The sequence below is a fragment of the Gopherus evgoodei genome, unplaced genomic scaffold (assembly GCF_007399415.2).
Source record: "Gopherus evgoodei ecotype Sinaloan lineage unplaced genomic scaffold, rGopEvg1_v1.p scaffold_46_arrow_ctg1, whole genome shotgun sequence".
NCBI lineage: Eukaryota > Metazoa > Chordata > Testudines > Testudinidae > Gopherus > Gopherus evgoodei.
Window position 1 is genome coordinate 1,630,734 of NW_022060067.1, and position 21,056 is coordinate 1,651,789.

Below are 21,056 nucleotides of genomic sequence, written 5' to 3' on the forward strand. Positions count from 1 at the left end.
ACGTTAGGAGTGTGGGTGGAACTGAACCTCTCATTCATAATTCCTCAGAGTGGAAGCCACGTGTGCGAGGAAGCTCTGAGGTTGAATTGAGATCCTTCTGTCCCATCCCCTGTAGTGGTCAGTTTATAGAAGTGGGAAAGCCTGGCTTAGACTGTAATTTCCTCTGCTATCTGTGTAATTCTCTTTTCTGTTTAAGTGTCAGCAGACAGATGGGTGGGGCTCTGGGTAAACCCTCTAAAGGGTTTTGGATTGTATGTTAAGTAAATGGCCTTTGCCCAATGGGCCATGTGTTTTTATCCAGGTGGCAAGCCTCATGAGGGAGGACTCGGGTAGTCTCGTGAGTAAGAATGTTTAAGGGAAGAGAGCAGGAGGGGTGGGGGCTAGTTAAGAAGCCCACCCTCCTAGCTAAACTGGTAGTGGAACAAGTTGGTGCCCATGGAAGGGACGGTTCAGGGAGAAAAGCAGGATCGGGCCCAGGCAGGCAGGCAACAGACAGAGAGATTGGAAAAGAGGTTGAAATACTTTGAGAGTGTAGTGGAAGGAAGGAGTCAGTAAGTGTAAGCATGGGGATTTCAGATCCCCAGGACTTAGTTGGAATGGTGATTTGAGTTGGTAAAAGTGGCTGTTGGGAGACAAGCAAGTGATTTAAGGGAGAATGAGAAGTTAACTCTGTAGTTGCTGGAGGGAGCAGTAGTTGAACTTTGTAAAAATGCTAAAGAGGAAAGTTCTTGGTGTCTTTGAAATATTTGTAAATAAATTGAGGCAAAGAAATTATTGGATTGCAATCATTTGATTTGGCTATGAACAATTTAGTTGAATTAGCTGAAGAATGTAGACAGTGCTATGTAATTGAAATTTTATTAGGCTCTTAGGGCAGTATAAGTGGTGATGTTTTCTTTCAGTGTTTGAAAGCAGGAGTTAAAAGTAAAAAGCAAGCCAGAAAGCATCTCTATTAATGCAAATTATCTAACTGATAAGGTAGGAGCCACTGAAACATGGGTTGCCTATGGAACACATACAAAAAAAATATGGGGTAATTCCTCTGTTTTGCCTGAAGTCAGGAAGGGTATTTTTATATTTTAAGCGATGATTGTCTGCCCAGAAGGCGTAGATCTCTGGGTTTTTTTGTCTTTCAGATAATCAGAGAAAACTGATGCCAGCTGAATAGCATTCAACGTACCATGCATTTACTGGCACAATGGGAATTGTGTTTTGTGTTTTGTGTTCTGTCTTGTGGTGTTTGTCTCGTGGCCGGAGTTGTTGTGTTTGGTATTTTTATGGGATGGTCTGGTTTGGAATCAGGAGAATGTGATATATTAGAGTCTAACACATTTCCTTAAGTAAGGAAAAGAAATTTCATTGTCCAAATTGTTAATTGCAAAAGTTGTTGTTAAAATTTGCATACCAACAGTCTTTGAAAGCAAGGACATGAAAAGTTAACCCACTCCCCATATTGTACATGGGATCCTTCTGGCTACCTCAGATTTCTAGCCAGAGGGCTGGGGATGGTGGGAAGCTATTGGCCTAGAGGTTGCATTAAGTGAACTCCTCAAAGTGGGTGTGCTTGTCCTGGCTTGTTGCTCCAAATTTCTGTAATAAGGTTATTTTAATGGAAGAGTATAGGTGTCATACATTAAATAATAAGACTGATGTACTGTATAATGGCAATGTTTATGTGTTCGTTGTTGGGAAAAAGGTGTATGAGTGAAGAGTGGAAGTTTCCTTTGTAGGTTAAAAGAAGCCAAGAAAGGAAGAAGGACAAAGAACAGAATGAGTTAACTGGAAAAAAAAATAACAAGCTCAGGCTATAGATAGGACACTGACTCCACTCAAGGACACTGTTCACAGTTAAGACTTGGCTAACAATCAGGAAAAGGAGGGCTTGAATTTTCCCACGCAGCTATAAGGTTTGCAAAACACTGCCAGGCACTAATGAAATGTGTTAGGTTTCTTTTCTCACAGGCAAAGAAGCGCTACCCAAAGATCCTAGCAGCCCTGCCACTCCTTGGAATCAGGAAACTGGACTGATGTAAAGGTCCACCAACAAAGACTGCTTTGGCTCCATGCTGGAAAGGCCCTTATTAAGTCCTGCTGACTACCAACACCACTATGAAGTGCCAAAGACTGACTGCTTGGACCCAAGATTCTCACTGCAAAAAGACCCCTCCACCTCGGGAGGATTCTCCTACTAATGATTAGCCTATTTCACCTTCTAGCTCCACTGTGCCTTCTGGACAGCAGGGAAAAAGTACAAGGTGAAGTGCTAGTAACCTCTCCCTTGTCCACTGACAGATCTGTTGTGCCTTTGAATTTTTCTAGAAAAAGCAAAATCATTACAGGGTGATGTGCTTGTAACCTTTCCCCTGTAGGATGCAGCACCATGACTGTTTTGGGAAAGAAGAAGGAAAACTCACTCCACTGAAAGTCCAGGAATTCCTGACTAGAAAGGACATTAAGAACTGACCCTGGTGAAGAAACAAAGAATTATACACTGGTGGGAGGACATTTGTGGGACCCATGCTTGGGAATGTGGTATTGATTGGATTTTGGGGTTTATTCTACAGGCTGCGCCCTGTGTTCTGGATAAATCCTTCAGCATGTATTGCTCTAATTGGATTTTAAATAACAAGTACCCAAAGAGTTTGTTCTGCCACTAGAAATTTTACCTGCCTATTGAAATCATTCCAGTGACTAATAATGTAACCCCCTCCTATGCTATTAATGTTAATGACTTTTGACAGTACCTGAGAATAGTTAAATAACAGGTGTATTATAGTACTACACCAAGGAAAGATGGTATTGAATATAACTGAGGCTGGGAAGGCATTGCAGTGGGATCTAGTATGTGTAGGAATTCAGGATTTCCTGAATGACCAGCTGATGGCCATTTGGAGTGATCTTGAGTACCAGACTTGGCCCACTGCCCTTACAGATGCATCAGGAATACCATCTGATCTGTGACCATGGAGACATACATGGACACTTCCTGGGTGGAAGTGGCTTCACAGGGTGGATGAATGCTGTACTTATGTCCCAGAAAACGCACAGGATATTAACAAGCACATCCTGTCAGTCGAACAAGCTTTTGAACAGTGGAAGGCCCAGGAAAGGAAACCAACTATTTCTGATTCCCTCTGGGGCTGGTTACTCAACCTGGGAGAACTAGGGGAAGATATTGTTCGCTTCCTGCTCACTGGTCTGGTGTTGTGTATGGTCACTCTTCTCTTGCTTGCTTGCTGTAAAGCAATCCAGCTCCCTAGAGCTTAATCACATGTTATCCTTTAAATGTGAGAACACTCAGCCAAAAGTTTGTTGAGTATTCTCAAAGGAGGGAGTTGTTGGTGTCACTAGGCATAAATCTAGGTAGCTCGGGAGGGAGGACGATCATGGGTGCCGGTGAAGCCCTCCTGTTCAGGCCTCAATGAACCTTTGTTCCTCCATGTTAAATACTTTGTGTAACCTAGTGTAACCTAATGTACTAATAGCTGCAAAAATGTAGTGTTAGCAGTTAGTTTTTGGTGTAACAGCCAGTTCTCTGCTGTAATACATTGAAGCTCGGCTAAAGCCCGCTCAAGGCCGTTTTAAGATACTGTATACATTTCTCAGCAGCGGAGAGCGGGGAGGAAGGGGGGAGACAAAAGATTGAATGAGAAAAGATACTGCAGCTGGATGGCAAAGGAGGGGGAGTGAGAGATCAGCTAGTCAGCAAGAAAGTTTTGTATTAAACAACTGGGATATAAAAGGAAGAAACTGCTTGGTTTAGGTGTGCAGGATTTGAGATTGTTATTTCTCCCTTGCACCTTATTTGAGCTCAAATAAACTTGGTTGTTTGCTTCTCCACCCTGGTGTGTTCATTGGCGATATGCACTCTGGGCAACGGACCCATCTGTTGCTTGCCTCGGGCACTCTGTGCCAGCAACAATTATACTCCTCTATTCAGCGCTGGTGAGGCCACATCTGGAGCATTGTGTCCAGTTTTCGCTCCCCCTCCTCACTACAGAAACAAATTGGAGAGAGTCTAGGGGAGGGCAACAAAAATGATTAAGGGGCAGAGGACTTACGAGAAGAGGCTGAGGGCAGGGCCGCTCAGAGGGGGGCCAGGGGGGGCAATTTGCCCCAGGCCCTGCAGGGGCCCCCATGAGAATATAGTATTGTATAGTATTGCAACTCTTTTTTATGGAAGGGAACCCAAAATTGTTTTGCCCCAGGCCCCCTGAATCCCCTAGGCAGCCCTGCCCAGATGGTGGTGCTGTCCCCCCACTCCACCCCCTTCCCTCATTCTCCTCCCTCTGAGTCCCCACCTGTGCTCTGCCCTCTCTCCCATTTGGCCACTTCCCACCCCTGCTCTTCCTCTTTGGCTGAGGCCTGCTGATCCACCTTTCGCTCACTCCTCTCCTCCCCCAAGGCCTCCTCGCGCCTCTCCACCCCCTACCCAAGGTCTGCCTGCTGCCCACACCTCTCTGCCCCTCCTCTGAGACTCACCCTGTCCACACCTGTTTGTCCACTGCCCGAGACTCACCATGCCCATCGCCCACAACTCTCTGAACCCTCCCCTGAGACCCACCCTGCCCACACCTCTCTGCCCCCTCCCCAAGACCAGTTCTGCCCACCACTTGCACCTCTCTGACCCTCCCCTGAGACATGCCCTGCCCAGTGCTCGTGCCTCTCTGCCCCTCCCCTGAGACATGCCCTGCCCACTGCCCACACCTCTCTGCCCCTCTCCTGAGACCCACCCTGCCCACTGCCCACACCTCTCTGCCCCTCCCCTGAGATCTGCCCCGCCCATCGCTCACACCTCTCTGCCCCTCCCCAAGACCAGTCCTACCCACCACTTGCACCTCTCTGACCCTACCCTGAGATCTGCCCCGCCCACTGCTTGTACCTCTCTGACCCTCCCCTGAGACCTGCCCTGCCCACAGCCCACACCTCTCTGCTTCCTCCCCAGATACTGGCCCTGCCCGCCACCCACATCTCTCTGCCCCCTCCCTGACCTGACCTGCCCACCGCCCACACCTCTCTGAGCCCTCCCCTGAAACCCACCCTACCCACACCTCTCTGCCCCCTCCCCTGAGACTGGCCCTGCCTACCACCCACATCTCTCTTCCCTCTCCCTGATCTGACCTGCCCACTGCCCACAACTCTCTGCCCCTCCCCTGAGACCCACCCTATCCACCTCTTTCTTTGGTCATCTGTTGTTATTCCTTGAAACATCAAGGATGGAATAAAAAGCTGAGTTTACTCCAGGGTGAGGAAAGACAGGAGCCACCAACCCCCTGGCAAAGCTCAGTACCCCAGAGAAAACCTGCCCCCTGCTATAGCAATCACTGATATACTGGGGATATGACGGGAAAGGGACTGTCTGAATGATCAAGGCAGGAAATGGACAACAAGCTACAGCACCATCATTAACCACAAACACACTCTGCTCATGCTCCAGCCAGAAGGGAAGGGAGCAGGAATTCTTGCAGTTCAGCCATGGACACACTTACACAACGGCACAGCAGTGTGTGTGTTGTGGAAGCTGGTCTGAGGAAACAACTGGAATTGATCACTCAGTGAGAACATAACTAGAGTGCAGTGAGAGTCACTTGCCAAGTAAAAGCAGCAAAGAATCCTGTGGCACCTTATAGACTAACAGACGTTTTGGAGCATGAGATTTCGTGGGTGAATACCCACTTCCTCAGATGCATGGAAGGAAGGTATCTTGCATCTGAGGAAGTGGGTATTCACCCACGAAAGCTCATGCTCCAAAACGTCTGTTAGTCTATAAGGTGCCACAGGATTCTTTGCTGCTTTTACAGATCCAGACTAACACGGCTACCCTCTAATACTTGCCAAGTAAGTATTTGTGGCCAAGTGGTTAAGATGACGGACTGGAAATCTACTGGGGCCTCCTGTGCAGGTTCAAATCCTGCAAACTCCAGGGGAAGTTGTGGTTCTATAGTTTCAACAGAGCTGGGCCTTGTCTCACTCTCAAGCTCTATCTGCATGAAAGAGTAACATGGCTTCAGCTAAAGTGTTTTAATTGAACAGCTGTTGCATGTCCACCCTATGCCCTGTGTCACCAGAGCACATCCATGCTAGCATCTCTTGGATGGCCACAGAGAGCAGTGCATTGTGGTAGCTATCCCATTGTGCAACTGGCTGCAGGGTGCTTTGGGAAGGGTTTGCAATGCCTCATAGGCCTGTACAGCATCACATGATGCATGTTTCTATCCCATTTGTTCCATGGGCATCCTACTAGATTGCTAGCTGCTTTTCAACTGCAATGTACGTGGTGGGGTAGACAGCGTGTGGGGGGAGGAAAAAACAGTGTGTGCATTGCAGAAGAGTGAGTATGTCGGCACACTGTCTCGAAGTTCAGACAGATGCTGGAAGAAACCAGTCCTGAGGCAGGGGACAGGCCTGACATCAGCCCCCTTCTCTCACTGGCTCAGCTCAGCACAGCACTCTCTGTCACACACGCACACACTGCTGCCTGCATAGCTCAGTGTCAGGGGTGCTGGAACAGGGGGTTTAGAGGGCCATGGCCCTACCACTCTTTACTGGCTGTTAGGACAAATGATGGAGGTGTGGGGAAGGGTGCAGTCTTGGGGAAGAGGAGTTCTGTGGGTGTGACCTCAGGGGGAGAGGTGGTGTGAGTGGGGGTCCTTAGGGAAGGGGTGTCATGTGGGTGCCACAGTTTGGACAACAGTGCCCCCCCCCACTGTAAGGAAGCTTCTGCCGCCCCTGCTCTGTGTTGGCAGAGCAGGAGAGAGCAGCATCCATGGTAGTGATTTGCTTCCCAAGGCTCCGGCAAGGGGGCTCAGGAGGTGACTTAAAGGGCATGGGGCTCCGACAGCTGAAAGGAGCCCTGGGCCCTTTAAATCACCAGCCTGGGAAAGCCGAGCCGGGCTGACACAGCGTACCGGCTCTTGCTGCTACCCCATACCGGAATGTACCGGCTTACTTTCTTTTAGGAAACAAAGGGTAGGAATAAATGGTCAGTTTTCAGGATGGAAACAGGTAACTAGTGGTGTCTGTACTGGGACCAGGACTAGTCAACATATTCATAAATGATCTGCTAAACAGTGAGCTGACAAAATTTGCAAATGATCCAAAACTACCAGCTTGCTTCCTAGAACGAATGCTCCTTGAGTGAGGTGATCCACAGGGAGTAGCTCAAACCTCCGAAGTGCCTGGCCAGGGGCAGGACATTAGCACAGCAAGGGAGGGGTGTGGCAGTGACATCACAAAGGGCTTTTGCAGGCCCTCAGACTATTGGTCAAAGGTGGTGGGGAGGTGGTGACCTCACAGAGAGATGCTGACATCAGTCAGGCAGGACAGGGGCGAGGGGCTGGGGAAACCTCAGAGACCCCTATGGCTTTATTTCAGCAAGTCTCCTTCTCCAGGTCTCTCTTTGAGGACTGAGAGCTTATTCGGGTTCACGTATGTGAGCACCAGGAGGAACCTCTATCGAGTTTTCTCCTTCCCTTTTCCTGATTTTACTAGAAAACAGCCATCCCTGTTTAGAAGGTAAGATCCTCCTGGAGGTTTGAAACCTGTTCAGTCTGATCCATCTGGTGACAGTTGAATTCTAGGCATGGAAAACACGAGCTTAAGAAGGCCGAGTTTTATTCCGCACCTGGGATTTGGTCCCTTAGAATCACTGGGGACATTAGGGTTTGTCCTTTTTGTTTCACCTTTTCTTCCATCCATCCCTCCCTCCTTTCTCTTTGTCTCTTGCTTCTTTTTCTCTTTCTCCTGTTCCTCTCCCAACACCAGGAGCGGGGTGTGTGTGTGTGTGTGTGTGTGTGTGTGTGTGTGTGTGTGTGTGTGTTGCGGGGGAGTGCTTGGCAGCTCCCACTGTGGGAGGTCCACCCAAAAATGTGGAGCTGAAATAATGCTCGGACAGTGATCCCCACCGGTGACCTGAGCCATCCTTTGGGCTCTCTGGTGAGAACCCTCAGCCTCCCATCCTCAGTCTCTACCCTGATTGGCTGAGCAGGGGATTATTGACAGGGAGGAGACTCAGGTCCTTGTTCTTCTCTTTTAAAACAAAGTAAATGAGTCATAACCAGTCATATGTTTGACAAATTTTGCTGCTTCTCTGCATTAATGGTCTCTGAGCAGTTCATAATTCTCTCTAACATTGCAGTTCTCCTCAAATACTTGCTGAATAATTCCTGTGCACTGTTGTTGGTCTGGAGCTCATGTGAGAGCACTTTATTCAGGTCATTCAATGTCTGTAATTCAAGATCTGATGGATAGTTTGAAAATCAGGGCTCTTGGGTCCTATTCCCAACTCTGCCACTGGCTGGCTGTATGACCTAAGAGAAGTCAATTCTCCTTTCTCAGCCTTAGCTTCTCCCTCTTTCAAGTAAGAATAATAATGATCCGCTCCTACCTACCTCATGGTGGGTGGAGGATGGGGATCCATTGGAGAGTGTCACTAGGAGCAATGCGTAATATGAGGTGTCCTATCACGTTTACTCCGATCAGATTATGACATAATCGAATAGCTGAAATATTCTATTTTATTTATATTTTTTTATTTTGAAATTGTTAAGAGCAGCAACGACTTAGCTCAGACTGAAGCATCTTATCTAATGTTTGTGATCTAGTCTCCTCTTTGTGTGTGACGAGACAATTTAACACATTCTGACAAACAGGAAATGCTTTTGCTTTGCAACAAAATTTTTTTGCAAAGAATTTTCATCCCATTTGTTTTGATATTGAGAAACAAACTGGTTTAGTCTGAAGGGGATTTTCTGACAGAAATGGTTTCAATGAAATTTCCCCGCCATCTCAATTCCTGGCCTCTATCCTTACTTCTGGGAGGTTTTGCTGTTTGTTAGAACAGGAGTCAGGACTGGTGGCTTCTCTTTCTGGCTCCGCCACCGCCTTGTTGTGTAGGCCCTTGGGTAGGTCACTTCCCTTCTCTGTACCTCAGGTTCCTCCCCATCTGTCCAATGGGAACAGGGACAGTTCTCGAATTCTGGGCGGTCCTGAGCCTGAGTGAGAGAAGGGGTGTTAAAGGCCTGTGTGAAGGAGAAAGGGGAGTTTCACAGTGTTTAGTACCAAGGAATTCTAAAGTTTGCTAAAATGTCTAATCTGTGGCAACAAGAAATGGTCAGAGCCAAACTTTTTAACCACTGTCTTTTTAAAGCCCATTCAGGGATGTGAGTCCCTGTCTCTTAAGTGCCTGGGGTTCTTTGCCAACAGGAGAGAAGAGGTTACTGCCTCTGTTTTTGTGGTCTTAACAAGCCAGGTGTTGTGCCCCAGTTCTCATCTGAGATCCCTGAAAAAGAGCATCTTCCCATCCATGAACAAGACAGGACCTATCTTTAAAAGGGGAACAAGGAGACCCCTGGGACTTACAGACTAGCTCACCTCACTTCCATAGCTGGAGAGATACTGGAATACATTCTTAAACAATCAGTTTGTCAGCAGCACCTACAGGGTACTTTGTTTCTTAGGACTAATGAGCATGGATTTGTCAAGAACAAATCATTCCAAACTAAACCTCTTTCCTTCTTTGGCAGGGTTCCGGGCCTAATGGAGGTGGGTAAACAGTAGATGGGATCTATCTCAGTGTTACTAAGGCTTTTGACACAGTCCCGTAGGACAGTCTCACAAGCAGATGAGGGAAATGCGGTCTAGACGCATTCAATGTGATGTGGGTGCAGAGCTGGTTGAAAGCCCAGACTCCAAGAGCACTTCTCCATGTTTGGCTGTCCAACGGAGAGGGTGCACCTAGTGGGTCCGGCAGGGATCAGTCCGGGGTCTGGTACTATTCAATATTTTTATTACTGATTTGGAAAATGGCGTGGAGAACATGCTTCTAAAATTTGCAAATGACACCAAGCACTTTGGAGCACAGGATTGGAATTCAAAACGCCTTTAACAAACTGGAGACGTGGTCTTCTTGAGCCAAACTCCATGGCTGGGCCCCTCTCTCTAGACTGGGCTGAAGTGAAACCCCAGAGCCAAACACTCCTCCTCCTGGGCAGTGCGCTCCGCCCTTGAATGGTCAGATGCTGCTTAGCACTGTCAGAGCAGCTTTGGCTGGGGGATTCTCCCAGCACTTTCCAACAGTGGGAAAGTATTAAATCCCCAGCAATGGAACTCAGGAGTCCTGACTCCCGGTCCCCTGATCCAGTGACTCCAGTGGAGCACACTCCCTCTCAAAGGCAGGGGGAGTGGCCATTAGGGCCTGCTTGTAATTGCCAGCTGTGGGAGGGAGTGTGCAGCAGTGGTTAGCAAAGGGGCCTGGAAAGAAGGACTTCTGGTTTCCATCCATCCTTCTGACTCTTGGTGTGGCCCAGAGCCAGGAGCTTCTCCTCCCCAGGCCTCTTCCTCATCAGTAGGGTTGGGGTCGCAGTTCCGACAGCCCAGGGGGTTGGGTGGCTCCAGGAAGGTGTGTAAAGTGCTGGGATTTCAGGATCCTGGAGGCACTGTTACCCCCGCACTAGGGTGATGTTCTGCACCCCCTGCTGCTGGCCAAGTTTCTCCTTTCCCTGGCAATAAGACAGACTCTTGTTTTCCCAGCCAGCTGATCGCCCAGTGTCATCACCCTGTCTGCTGGCTGGGCAGGGTAACTCCTCAGGTCACCACTCCCCTCTCCAGCCTGCCTTGGGCTTGGAGAGTGAGGAGAAGGGCGAGGGATGACACTGAACATCCTCCATCCATCGCTCCATCAGCAGAGCAAGTGAGTGGCATTAGGGTTCCTCGGTGGCATCCCCTGTCTGTCTGGGGAGAGGCAGAAAGAGGGGGAGAGAATCTCTCCCAAAGAAGATTGGATTTGCAAACAACCCCAGGACCCCTCACTCTCAGACCAGGGAGGAGCTTCTCCAGAGCCATCTCAAGTGTGTTTGGCAAGGTCCCAGCAATGGGGCTCCCAGACCTTCCCTTGTGAGAGACTGTTCCCCAGGCTGAGAGTCTCTGAGCTGGGTCAGACCCGGTGAGCTGCTGGGCATGGAAATCAGTGGGAAACGAGGGGGCCCTGGCTTTGCTATGCCTAGGGACGTTGAAGTGGGGAATGGTTTCCCAGGAGAAGTCCGGACTCCTGGGTTCTGTTCCTTCTCTAGCCTGGGCTGGGGGTGGGGCGGGGGGTGAGTGTGTCCTTGGCTGGCAGGAGGGAGATGTTTGTCCAAAGTGACTGATGGTGTTTGTGACTGACCCCAGTGCTCGAAAAGGACGAGACTCCCTGGTTCTTGCAGCCCCAAGGATGAGGAGGGCGAACGTTGAGGGGGAGCAGATCATGCAATGAACTCCTGCCAGTGTGTTTAGCCTGCACTCCCTGCACGCCTGTGGGGGGAGGACGAGCTGCTCTGGGTGGGGCAGGGATGGAGAGGGACCAAACAGGCTGGTTAGTGAGAGGCTGCCTTGACCCTAGACTCACGCCTGCTCCCCGCTCGGTTCCAGGATGTCCAGGCTCCTGAGGATGTTCAGGAAGAAGGCTCTGCAGGTGGCCCCAGAGCCTGAAGGAAGCAGCTGCCATCTTCCCCAGGAGTGGAGCGGCCCCGGCCCCACTGGCAGGGAAGGAGCCCCCGGCCTTGCCAGGAGGTGGAAGTGCCCAGCCTTCTGGAAGAGGAAACCTGCTCCCGGTGCAGGCACCGAGGTGGGAGAGGCAACAGCCAGGCCAAAATGGAGCTGGGCCAGGATGCAGCTGGGCAGGCAGGACCCAGCCCAGGAGCAGAACAGGGCAGGGTGGCTCCAGGGCTTGTTGTGTGGGCAGCAGTGGCTCCAGGAGCCCAGTGTCGATTTCCAGCAGGAGACATCGCCCTGCCCGGTCAGTGGGGACCTTCCAGCCTTCCCAGGGCAGGAGGTGAAGAATCCTTCTCCCAGCCCCAGCAACTCGGTCCGCTCCCCATGGGACAGCAGCAGCACCTGGGACTCGGACAGCAGCCTGGCTGACAGATGCTTCTGCTTAGTTCCAGGTGAGGAGCCAGGCTGGCTGAGGGAAGGGTGAGGAGGGGGCTGTGAACACCCCAGGCCCAGGCCCTCGAGCAGTGCTATGGGGGCGGGTAACCAGCTCAGGCATATGCCCTGAGCCACTGAACCCCACTGACACTAGATGCTGCCACTTTAATCCTTGCTGCTCCATTGGGCGGGGCATGGGGCGGGGTGGGAGGCACCTCCCAGGGAGTCCAGGACAGTGTGGTGGAGGGGTCTCTTTGCTATGGACTCCTGAAGGAGTTGGGGGCTGATGACACTGAGGCTACTTGGAATCAAATACATTTGAGATACAAGTACATAGCCCATATTCATAACATCAAATACAAAAATGGTACACACATATAGCCAGCATAATTATAACCAGCAAATCATAACCTTGTCATAGACACCTCACATACCAACATTTGCACAATATTTGCTGCACATATATAACAGTGGTGGCAACAATGATCTCTGTGATCCCAGTTCATATTAATAACATCACAGAAGGCTATAGAGAAGTGGGAGGAAGGCGTCTTCCAGCCTGCGTGTCTCGTCCGTTTCTCCCTTGCCTCTTGGGCCGAGGTGGGAAGGTAGCGAAACGTGCCCAGCTGAAGGATTTGCGCTCAGCCTTGAAGATTAAGCCCGAGCCCTCGGCACGGCTAGGCCGGGGTTGTCCTGGGCTATGTGGGGGGAGGGCTCAGCTGGGAGAAGGGGCAGATGAGGGGATTTTGTCTCTGATAGATAAGGGCTTTGTCAGTGGGAAGCTGTAGACCAAATGCTGGGGGTGACAGTGGGCTTTGAGTTGGGGCAGCAGCAGCAGGGGAGCAACGTGTGTGTGTGTGTGTGTGATGGGGGGGGGGGTTCACTTGGTAAAAATGAACCTGCCAAGCCGCTCCATCTGCTGGAGCAAAAGCCTCTCATTTATCTCCTCAACTCTCCTCCATGAAAATCTCCACCCCTCCCCGTCGCTGAGAGACCCCCTCACTCCCATAGAGATTTGTAATTGTTCTAACTCTTCCTTGGCCTTCTCAAAATAGTTTTCCCAGAAAAATGATCAAGGACATTTCAAATGAGAAAAACAAAACAAACCAGAGAAATCCCCACCACGCACAATTTGGGTCTGAATTTTTCTACTGAAATTTTGAGACAATAAAACTCATCCCTCTGTTGGCCAGAAACCAAAGCTAGACCTTCTCTGCTGTAGCTGTGACTTCTGCTACTGAACCACCAATGCTCTGACTTCTCTTATGAGACATTTCTCTGCACAATACTGTTGCTATTCCAATTACTGACTCCAGGGAACATTTTCCTTAGCCTGGTTCTGTGTCACTGGTTTCTCTAGCAAAGATCAGTCCCTGGCCCTGTGGTCCAGACATCCTCATTCACATCAAGCTTCAAGTTGAGAATCATTTCCTATTCCCGCTCTGTGGGAGGGGAGACTTTTAAACGTGCTCTCTGTGCGACTGCACATGGCTAAGCAAAGAGAACAAACCCAAATCCCCCCTGCGCTTTGGGAGCCAATTTGCTGTGGGAATTCTGTAGTTCAGATGACTTCAGACATGGGCATTGTGATTCTTTACCAGTTTCTCTGGCATTGGGGGAGCTTTGTGCTCACACTTGTGATGACTGAGTGGTTAAGACATTGGAGTTAAAATCTAATAGGGTTCCCCTGCACAGATTCAAATCCTGCTCACAGCGAGGCCTGTGTTTTAGCCAGTCTCTCACCCAGACAATATCTCTATACAACTCCCTGAGACACTCTCAGTTCTCTCCGCACCCCAAGTAAATCCTGTTCTGCTCCTTTCATAGAGATGCCTGGGACACCACCTCACACTGTGTCCCTGAGGGGTCAGGCAAACTCTCAGCATCTGACGCCTCTGCCACTCACCTGGTACCCCATAGATCAGCCACAGCCCTGGTTCTGCTCCTCTCTCTAGAGTGTGAAAGAAGCCAAGTCAGTGACTCCATGGGAGCTATGGGGCTGCAGAACCAACAGAGAAAAAACAGGTGCTCAGCACCCACTGGCAGCCAACTCCCTCCCCCACTACAGCCCTTGCTGACAAGCTCCTCCTCTTCCTTTTCAGCACCTCCCACTTGCCAGTGATCAGCTGTTCAGTGGGGTGCAGGCGGCGCTGGATGGGTTGGGGGAGGAGCAGGGATAAGGAGAGGTGGGGGAGGGAGAGGAATGGTGCAAGCCAGGAAGAGATGGGACGGGGTGGGGGCTTGGGGGAAGCAGTGAGGTGGGGGCAGGGCCTGGGGAGGAAAGGGGGGATTTGTCCCAGACCCCAGATCCCTCTAGGGCCTGCCCTGAAGGGAAATGCTGACTATCACAGTGACAATACAACTGACCAGCCTTGTGGGGGAGAAAGAGTGAGATCTTCACTCATCGGGTCTCTTCTCTCCCCCAAGGTGAGCCAGACACTGCTCTCTCCTGGCTCTCACTCTAGCAGCTGGACGCCAAAGATCCATTTCCCCACAGGAAGTGCATTGAGTGCCCCTGTGGTGCTGGGGGGGGCTGGCGCTGCTGCTGCTTGTGGGGCTGGCACGGGGGCTGATGTCTGCACAGACTCTCAGCTGCCAGGTTGGAGGGGGCACTTGGGACCTTACCAGACTGGCTCAGGGAGGACGGGGGGTTGACAGAGCAATACAGACGCTCTCCAGAGCACGAAGCAACAGCCATCCATGCAGCCAGGCAATGAGCATTTCCTGGAGCCGAGAGGGAGGTGGCAACTGCTGTTCCAGCTCCTGGGGGACAGGCCCTGTCAGCCAACAGCCACTTCTTACTCACCACAGCTAAGGGCGTCGGGTTCCTCTGGTGGGAGTGTGGAGCAGCCATTCGTTTTCCTGTTCACACTCCTCTGCCGTGTGAAAATCGGGGAGGGGAGGCAGAAGCCCCACTTCCCTCCCGAAATGACACTCAGTGGGGGAAGCCAGGACAACAGGGTGGTCTGGCAAGTGGTGGCCTGACTCTCACCATCAGGGTCTAGTCTAGCTCAGGGTCCAGCTCAACTTCCTCTCTGTGCCACTGGTCCCCAGTCCCTTTCCACCACCAGGTCAACCCGGGCACTAGGGCAGGAACAGGATGAGGAAGCAAGTCAAGACGAGCAAGGCAGGCAAAAGCGAGTCTTGTCTTCGTGGGCCGCTCACAATGACATCCTTTTTGTGTGCAACTGCTGCAAAAACATCCTGGACAGAGAAGCAACAGCCCAAAATAATCCTATGCAGGTGCCAAAATATCCCAGCTGGGAGAGCATTAGACTAAAGGTCCCTGGTTCAATCCCAGGCTTTGGCAGGTTCTTTCATTCTCTTAGTGGAGGGGCAGCTTGTTGTCTGGCAGCACAGTGGTGCTTATGAGCAAGGCTGGCCTATAGCAAAGCAATTTTGGGGGGCCCCTTCCATTAAAAAAAAGAGTTGCAGTACTCTATTCTTATGGGGCCTCTCTGCATGGCCTGAGGCAAATTGCCCCACTTGCCTCCTCTCTGGGTGGCACTGAAGGTGAGTTTCTGATCTTGGGCTCTGCAGTAGGAAAAAATAGAATGGGCTTCTGCCGCTAGTTGACCCACCTGACCTTTAACGATGAGAGCTGCCTTTCCCAACTTGGCAGGAAAAGAGCAAGGCAGGGTGACCCTCAGGAATGGTGGAGAGAGGGCTTCTGGGCAGTGACAGGTAGGGACTGGGGATGAAAACTCCTCTGCGCAGCTGAGCAAGGGCAGTAGCAGGGAAGGGGCATCTGTGAAAATGGCTGTGTGGAAGGTGGAAGGGATTTGGGGGCCCAGGAGGTGATGCTTGATGTTCAGTGCCTCGGAGCAGCATGACTTGGACATAATGGGTGTTCAGGAAATGCACATTAACAACTGTAGGGTAGCTCAATAGGCAGAGGGTGATTGGAGGAAGGGCCTCCTGGCCAAGGAAGAATGATGGGGCTGGAGTCTTGTTTTTCACATTTGCTGTGTGAGTACAGAAGGTGGTGGAGCTCCGACCAGGGAGGGCATTACTGGCAGACTTTGTGCTCTGTGGCACTGGTTACTGCTATATTAGTGTGTATGGTCCCCAGTTAAGGCATAAGAGGGAAGATCAAAGGATCCCTTCCTCTGGACTGCATGATGTTTGTTGTTGGGGGGAGGATTTTAATTGTGTCAGCCAGCCTGAGGACCGCTGGTCCCGTTTTCCTGACCATCAGAGGAAACATTGTTACAATGAGCACTACCTGGCACAGGTCTGTAGTGAGGTCAGCTTAGAGGAGCTCACTCCAGCCACAGAGGGGATTCATCTTTCTACAGGGACAGACCAGGACTCACATTGACCTGATTTATGCTTAGCTTTTGTGTCTTTAGCATGTTGCTTCTCAGATTCTTTCTTGGCTTGACTTGTTAGATTTTGACACTTAACAGGCCAGAGTTTATGCACCTTCCTATTATCCTCACTAGGATTTGATTTCCAAATTTTGAGGATTGATTTTTTGCCTCTAACAGCCTCTATTACTTGGCCGTTTACCTAGAGTGGCTTTCTGCTGTTCCTCCTATTTGCGTTTCTGATTTAAGGCAAACATTTCATCTGAGCCTCTAATTGCAGTGTTTTTAAACGGTCTGCATGCTGCTTGCAGGCACCTAACACTTGTGACAGTAGCTCCTTTTAACTCCCATTTAACCATCTGTACTTATGCCGATAGGTTGACTTTAGGTATTTAACTTTGAGCGGTAGCTGAGAAGATGGTAAATCGGGCAGAAACTCGTTCGACAAACACCTTCATTTCCTTGTTATTTCCTGACTTCTTTATTCATCACCTTTTCCTTATTTCCTGGCTGAGGCAGTGGCCTGCCAGGGAGCTCCCCGGCACCTCTGGCTGTTTGGGCTGAAGGCAAGAGGCGGGGCTGGGCAGGGTGAGGGCTTCTTTTCCTAATCTGAGACCGCAGTGCTGCCTCGTCCCCTCTTCCCACCCACACCGGCAGGCGGCTGCTGCGGGAGAACACGAGGGAGGCTCTCGGGATGCCAGGCAGCCCTGTGTGGCTGTCAGGGGAAAGAGCCGAGGCTCCCGACTCGACCTGCCATTGACTCACGTGGCTCTGCGAGCCGTCAGCCAGGGCAGGTCAGGCTGCGGACGTGACTCAGGCTTGGGCAGCATGGCTGCACTTTCCTGACGAGGCATGAGGCAGGCCAAGGGCTTTGCACAGCGTACAGGGAAGTGGGAGGGAGGCATCTTCGAGCTGGCATGTGTCGTCCATTTCTCCCTTGCTCCTTGGGCAGAGGTGGGAGGGAGTGAAACGTTCCCGGCTGAAGGTTTTGCACTCGGCCTTGAGGATTAAGCCCAAGCATGTGGCGTGGCTGCTTGGAGATGGGCTTTTGCAGCGCGGCCCCCACACTCTTGTAGGCAGCAAGTGAACCCACTTTGTCCAAGAGGCAGCCTTCAAGGTAGCAAAAGGGGGATTTCCCAGCTCCTAGCGGACCTTGAGGAGCCCATGAGGAGCCTTCCGTGGCATCCCTGGGGGAGCACAACCCCCCCCTCCTTTCCATTAACAGCTGTACTCACTGACCCATGATACCACAGAGACACCTACCAGGAGCTGTTTGCCAGGGCCGCTTCCCAGCACCCTGCAGCACTTCCTGCCAGTGCCAGAGCTCACCAGGTGCTAGCCTGGAGCCAGGGCCTCTAGGCGCTGCTGAAGAGATGCCAGCAGAGGGACACAGTGGAAGCGTCCTGTGCCCATACCACAGAGGTCGATCAAAACCGCCTTCTGCCAGCACCAGGCCTCCTTCCTACACTGGTCCCTCAAGCGAGGGGGCAGCTGGCACAGCGCCAAGAGTCTAACCTTTGAGGCAGGAGGTGGCTGATGCCTGCAGCCTGCTGGGGAGCTCCCAGAAGTTATTAAGGGACAGAGACTCCTCAATGCCCTTAGTAACAAGGGTTTGGGGTTCCCCAAGGACAGTAAGGGGATCACTATGTCAGCCCTGTAACCCTGGATGTCAGGTCGCTATGCAGCTTTGATCTAGAGTTCCGGTCCCAACGACTGACCAGCAGTCCACAGCCTCCCCTGGGTCTGCCCCATCTGGTTACTCCTTACAGGCCGACCTTACCCCCCTTCCAGCCCTGGATTCACCCCCTAATCATCCTACTGCCACTCAGAGCCACAGACATGGAGGTGCTGAAGGAAGGAAAGGTGACTCAAGTGGGGTTCTTCTCTAAAGATGACTGGCAGAAAGGTGGTGTTCAGCTCTGTCAGTCATGTGCCTAGTTGCCTCGCTGCCAGGGGATGCAGACATTTCTGTAAGGTCCAGAAAGGGGCTACTTGGTTTGAAGCAAATATGAGGAATGTGCATTTATGAGATATAATTTCCATTTCATCAGCAGCTGTACATCAGTGGCCTAATGGATAAGGTGTTGGCTTCTAGAGACTGTGGGTTCCAGTCCCATCTGGGGTGAAAATCTGCTTCCTTCCTGTATATTGCAAGGGAACCTCGGCCTTATCCTCAACAAGGAAGCTGGGAGATGTTTGAGCACAAAGTCCTGGATCTTGGAAACAATCACCAAGGATATTAGAAGGCTCAGTCTGGTTACCTAATGGATGCAACCACACACCAAGGGTGATGGATTCCCATGTGAGCACGTATCAACTGCACCAAAAGAGACACAAACTGCACACTGAGGAGACAGCTGGTTTGTTTCCTGATTGCTTTTATTTCCAAAGGTACTGAAGTGTGATCTCTCCTCTTTTTCCATGGGCAGAAATGCAATGGAGGACAATCTCACATCCCTTAGCTGCCAGGCGACAGTGGCAGGAAGAAAACACACTGCAATGAAATTAAAAAAAAATTCATAAATAATTTAACATGAGAAGTAATTAAATAAAAAGAATCCAATGGACACACATGCTGGTGGCTTGTTCCCACCCCAGAGAGCGAGGGGCAGGGAGTGTGTGAAAGGCAGGTGGTGAAGTCTGAAGGAGCCTATTCAAGTTAAACAAATTATAGCAGACAGCTACAAAATACTCCATTTGATAACATCAATACAGAATATATCAATCTAGAAGCAACACAGCCATACACAGCTAAGACAGGGTGTCCACTTAATACCAGAGGGCCCACGGCCAAATAGCTGGACGTGCCTTCACAGTCACTGCTAAACAAAACAACATTGTACTGAACCAAGAGCAGCCCTGCTGTGCCATTAGGAAGGCTTGCAGGAGACTCAGCAAATCAATCTATGATTCTGTGCTTCTGCTTAGTAGTTACCAAGTGTGATATATGAAAGGGGGTGGGGGCGGGCAGCTCCCTTTTTTGGACACCCAGCCAGCCAGTAGCTATAAAATCCCTCTCAGGCCTGGTCTACACTGTGACTTTAGGTTGAATTTAGCAGCGTTACCGTGATTTAACCCTGGACCCATCCACACGACAAAGCCCTTTTTTTCAACGTAAAGGGCTCTTTAAATCAATTTCTTTACTTCACCTCCAATGAGGGGATTAGCACTGAAATCGGCCTTGCTGGGTCGAATTTAGGATAGTGTGAGTGCAATTCTATGGTATTGGCCTCCAGGAGCTATCCCAGAGTGCTCTCAACTCAGATGCACTGGCCAGGTAGACAGGAAAAGGCCCACGAACTTTTGAATTTCATTTCCTGTTTGGCCAGCGTGGCAAGCCGATCAGCACAGGTGATCATGCAGAGCTCATCAGCATGATGTGCACATTGCCCAGCCCGGACATTGTGAGAAGTCTATGACCATGTCTATGTCCTCATCACTCTCGTCACTGCACTGCTGTCGCCTCCTGGCCTGGTTTTGCTTTGGCAGCTTCTGGTTCTGAGCTGAAAAAAGGCACGAAACAATTGTCCTTTACTGCTCTGATGGAGGGAGGGGCGACTGATGGCATGGCTTACAGGGAATTAAGATCAACAAAAGGGGTGGCTTTGCATCAAGAAGATACACAAACAACTGTCACACAGAATGGTCCCCTCAAGGATTGAACTCAAAACCCTGGGTTTATCAGGCCATTGATTTTACAGAACAAATCAAGTCAATTTCTTGTTTTGACTCATCTGGCTTTTACTGCTTACGCTGGTTGTACAACTGCTAGCCATTGTCATCTCCTGGTCACTCACCAGAAGGTGGTGCAGTATGACTGCTGGTCATCATCATCTCCTGGGTGCTTAGCAGAAGATGGGAATGACCTGGCTGAGTCACTCCCATGTTTGCCCAGGCATCCCTAACTGACCTCACCACGGTTGACTAAAAGAGCACCTAAGAGTATGACAATAGCTACCAATCATAATGCACCTTCTGGTGCCAAAAGGCAATGAGTTACTGCTGTGTAGCAATGTAGTCCCACATCTGCCAGAACCCAGGAGATGTAAGGTGAGAGTGAGCTGAGTGGGCTCCATGCTTGCCGTGGTATGTTGTCTGCTCAGGTAACCCACGAAAAAAGGCATGAAATGATTGTCCGCTGTTACTTTCATGGAGGGAGGGGGTAGTCTGATTACATGTATCCAGAATCACCTGCAACACTGTTTTTGCCCCATCAGGCATTGGGATCTCAACCCAGAATCCCAATGGGCGGCAGAAACTGCAGGAACTGTGGGATAGCTACCCACAGCTACGCAAATTGCAATGCTCTGGAAGTCAACGCTCACCTCGGTACTGTGGAGGCAGTCCACCAACTTCATGCACTTAGAGCACGTTGTGTTGGGACACACACAATCCACTGCATAAAAACAATTTCTAAAAAACTGACTTCTATAAATTTGACCTAATTTCATAGTGTAGATATACCCCAAGACACTTAATCACAGCCTTGGATAGGCTAAGAGACTGCTTACACTTTGGCCTGGTTTACATTAGAGGGGCGGGGTCAATGTAAGATACACAACTTCAGCTACAGGAATAGTGTAGCTGAAGCTGATATATCTTATTTTGACTTACCTCCTGTCCTCACAGCACAGGATTGACAGCTGTGGCTCCCCCATCCACTCCACTTCCACTGCTTACCCTGGTAAAGTTCCAGAGTGAGCAGGAGCATATTTGGGGATTGATTTATTACATCCAGACAACACACAATAAATCAAAGCCCAAGAGAACAATTATTACCCACCAATCCCATGGGAAGTTTGAATATACCAGGGGTCAGCAGCCTTTCAGAAGGCATGTGCC

The 21,056-nt window shown here is 50.4% G+C and overlaps 1 long non-coding RNA gene across 1 annotated transcript; it reads left to right on the forward strand.

Annotated features, from left to right (window-relative positions):
- The first annotated feature begins 1,748 nt into the window (after window positions 1-1,748).
- Window positions 1,749-18,712, forward strand: LOC115642845. Its single transcript, XR_003998252.1, has 3 exons — window positions 1,749-1,907; window positions 2,293-2,296; window positions 18,701-18,712. It is a non-coding gene; the product is annotated as an uncharacterized LOC115642845 (long non-coding RNA).
- Window positions 18,713-21,056: the final 2,344 nt, after the last annotated feature.